Here is a 4029-nt window from a genome sequence, read left to right as displayed (position 1 = left end):
CACACCCAGCTGATTTTTTTATTTATTGTAGAGATGAGGTCTCGCTGCCCGGGCAGGTCTCGAACCTGCGGGCTCACGCAATCCACTCACCTCAGCCTCCCAAAGGCACGGGATTACAGGTTGAGCCACCGAGCCCGGCTTGATTTTCTAATAGATCTGATTAATGCCTGACCACTTAAGTGGGAGATGCATTTTCTTTTTTTTTTTTTTAATAATTAATCAGTATTTTTATTATAGTTTTGTGGGGTATGGGAGATGCATTTTCAAAGGCTGTTTAATGATTAATCTTGCAACCTCTTTACCTAACACTATTCTTTCAACTGCCTCAACCAGTCTGGCCACAAAGTCTTCATAGGGTTTGTCAGACTTTTGTTTAACATTAACCAGACCTGGGACCTTCTGATTAGGAGGGGGCAACCTTTTCCATGCCCCTAAAGCCATTGCTGAGACATCCTGTAAAACTTCTTTTGATAATGTCAATTGTTCTGCAACTCCCATATGAGTGCCTTCTCTCATTAACATATCTTTGGTGACCGTATCATGTTCTTGCCTTTTTTCTTTTTTCTCTTTATCTTTTTTCATTGTTGTTAATTTTTTATACTCCATTTTTCATAGAAAAAAGCTACCTTCTGGCAAACAAGCTTTGGCTACCTGAAACCAATCGTAAGGAGTCATCCATCAACTAGTCAATCCTTCCACTAAAGTCATAGAGTAAGGAGAGGTTGGGCCATAATCATGAACAGCACTTTTTAGTTTCCTTAAAAGCTTGTAAGGCAACGCTTCCCAAAACGGATCATCCCATTCATGTGAAATTGGAAAGCAGTGCACAAGCTCTCCCTGCTCATGCGCTTGCTGCATAGCTCCTTGAAATTCAACTGCATAAACCTGAGGCTTTTGTACTTTAAAGTTTTTCACCGAGGAGGAGCGCGTAGTGTTTCTGGCCCCTCGTGGCCAATCAGGGTTATGGTACCGTGCTGCTTCCTCCTCTAATTCTGCTTCATCGTCAGGTGGTAATTGATCTTTAGTTCCTCCTTCATCAGCACTACCATCTAGATTACTGGTAGGCATTTTAGTAGCTGCAAGGGGGAATACCTTTGAAGATGTCCTAAAAGAGGGTCTCAATGGGGGGGTTCCTTCATGTGGAGGAGCAGAGGGTATGGCACCATAAGTAGGTTCAGTCTCTGATGCTAGTCTTAAAACATTCCACATAGAATAAGCATTAGCGGGCATGTCCTTGTCCCCATTTCTTTGATACCAATCTTTCATATTTTTACCTACCTGGTCCCAGGTTTCCACATCTAATGTTCCTTCATCAGGAAACCAGGGACTTACCATTTGGATAAACTGCAAAAATTCCATTAGTGTTTTCTTACTTACCTTTATACCCTTTTTCTCTAAAGTCTTTTTTATTATAGATGCATAAATTCTTCTGTCCTTGGACCCTGAATTTCCCATAGTGACAGAGGTGCTAACTTCTCAATAAGTTCTTGCTGTTCACCCTCTCTCTACCTGCACTCACTCGCAGGGGTTCTGCAGTACCCTATGGGTGAAGTCCTCAATCACACCGCATATCGGGGGGGGGGCTTACCTTCCTCAGGTCCCTGTTCGGGGCGCCAGATGCCAGAGGCCAGCTCTGGGGGGATTCACGAGGACCCAAGAAGGAGGCATGATGAGGTGAGGGAAGGAAGAGTCGTGACCAGAGTTTCTTTTCAGGCACTCTGGCACTGAAGCACACCAGTGCTGATTTATTTATATCATAATTTTTGGCACACACTTAGGAGAAAGTTAACAGTAAAGGAAAAAATTAACAATCAAAACATATCTAAACGATTGTATGACGTTCTAATGATTTTACAATTCTTATGATTTTTGCATAATGTCTACATATAAGAAGCTGACTGTTCTTGGAAGTGGTAACTTATTAAAAGGGCAAGGTTAATATTAGTCAAAAGGTTAGCAAGTGGAAAGTAAAACTTATGCTTTATAAAGGTAAATAGTCTATATAGATATAAAGGTGTTAGGCATATAACCTTTATGTAGTTTTAATTTAAAGGTCACTGTCTGTGATGTGATGAGGCAGTGTCTATATTCATTTATATATACCAATCATTTTACTTTTTACTAAGTGCTGACCTTTGGATTTTAGAAAGCAGGCACCAAGGGGGCCCACTGCATTTTATTTTTTCCTATAAAGATAAATTTTTCTACTTAACATGTCTTTCATCTATCTAGACTTTTCTAACCATATCATCATCATATGCACCAGTATAAGGTAGTGGAGGGTCAAGCCATTCTAAGTTTTGCATACTACTCTTTCCTCTAGGTGCCCACCAAATTCTACCATTCATATTATAGGCTATATGGGGGACTGCTCTAACAGTTGACAAGGGTTTGTAATATTGTCTCAAAGCTTTAAACTTGTGGCTACTCTGGTGTTGCTTGTATGGCTTAACTGTGTTTACTTTAGTTTGTACCTCAGTTTCTGTCACTTCTTGATACCATAGTTTTAACATAAAGTAGAACAGTTAAAAGTACACTTTGTCACAGTAGGTTTTGGAGTAATTGGTTGGGGGTTGCTATTTGCATTTCCTAAGGCATGGCCAATGGTGAAGCATTAACTGCTTTATTATTGAACAATATAATGGGAACAAATAGGTGACCATGAGTCACAGGACATTCATGTAGAACTTTCCTCAAGACTTTCCACGGGGCTTTGCCACACACACGGATCCCTTCTGGGGCTTTGCCTTCCAGAAGGGTGTCTTCATTCGGTTCCCATGCTGAGTCCTGGATTGTCATGGCCTCCGCCATTTGAAACATTAGCTGCTTTATTATTAACATTATAGATGCTATAATCCATAACTTTAGTCACAGCGTTCTTTCCCAAGGGGAGATTTAAGCATATTATTCCTGTAAGGCATAAGCATAACAATATAATGGGAACAAACAGGTGACCATGGGTCACAGGACATTCATGTAGAACTTTCCTCAAGACTTTCTGCGGGGCTTTGCCACACACACAGATCCCTTCTGGGGCTTTACCTTTCAGAAGGGTGTCTTCATTCGGTTCCCAAGCTGAGTCCTGGATTGTCATGGCCTCTGCCACTGCTCGTCTTCCTTTTTCCCTCTCATGCTTTACTCCAGTGGGGACCCTGGCTGTGACCTGGCTTCCAAGTTAGAGGCTTAATCATCCTGCTGGAGTCATAGTTGTGGTCACTAACATCTGATGTTGTTTCAGGCAACTAGAAAGAATTTGAGGACTCCAGAGAGTACAGCATGGCAGCTGCAGGTTAGTTACTTAGAGCCATTGTGTTCCAGATCGAGAGCCTCTCATGGAAACTAGACCCTGGGAGATGAAATAAAAGATGTGAGAGGATATGATCTCCTCCATACAAAACTTCCTTATCTATGTGGCACTGCTGCGAGTCACTCCTTTTATCTTAAAGAAATAGGACAGCATATGAAAATTGGGCATCACATGTGAATATATGATATGAAGAACCTAGTTACAGTTTCTTTTTCTTTTTTTTTTTGAGTTGGAGTCTCACTCTGTCACCCAGACTGAAGTGCTGTGGCCACTCCTGGCCTCCGCAGTCTCGACCTACTGGGCTCTGGCGATCCTTCCGCCTCAGCCTTCCAAGTAGCCGGAATTACAGGCATGCGCTACCACACCCGGCTGATTTTTTGATTTATTGTAAAGATGAGGTCTCACTGCCCAGGCAGGTCTCGAACCCGCAGGGCTCAGGCAATCCACTCACCTCAGCCTCCCAAAGTGCGGGATTACAGGCTGAGCCACCAAGCCCGGTTTAGTTACAGTTTCTACTCCTGTCTGCAAGTGAATAGACCCAGAAAGGCGTAAGAGATTCTTTGGCTGAATGGACATAAAAATTCTGCTTGTTAAGAACAAGTTTTAGCCAGGTTCGGTGGCTCAGCCTGTAATCCCGCACTTTGGGAGGCTGAGGTGAGTGGATTGCCTGAGCCCACGGGTTCGAGACCCACCTGGGCAACTTGGCGAGACCTCATCTCCTA

The 4029-nt window shown here is 42.8% G+C and overlaps 1 pseudogene; it reads left to right on the top strand.

Moving 5' to 3' along the window:
* LOC110594830 overlaps positions 1 to 3464 on the top strand; it is a 4879-nt pseudogene extending 1415 nt beyond the window's left edge.
* Positions 3465 to 4029: the final 565 nt, after the last annotated feature.

This window comes from Carlito syrichta, unplaced genomic scaffold (assembly GCF_000164805.1).
Source record: "Carlito syrichta isolate Samal-C Ts95f unplaced genomic scaffold, Tarsius_syrichta-2.0.1 Scaffold143305, whole genome shotgun sequence".
Taxonomy (NCBI): Eukaryota; Metazoa; Chordata; class Mammalia; order Primates; family Tarsiidae; genus Carlito; species Carlito syrichta.
The sequence above is the reverse complement of the archived record's forward strand: the minus strand, read 5'-3'. Positions and strand labels throughout refer to the sequence as shown.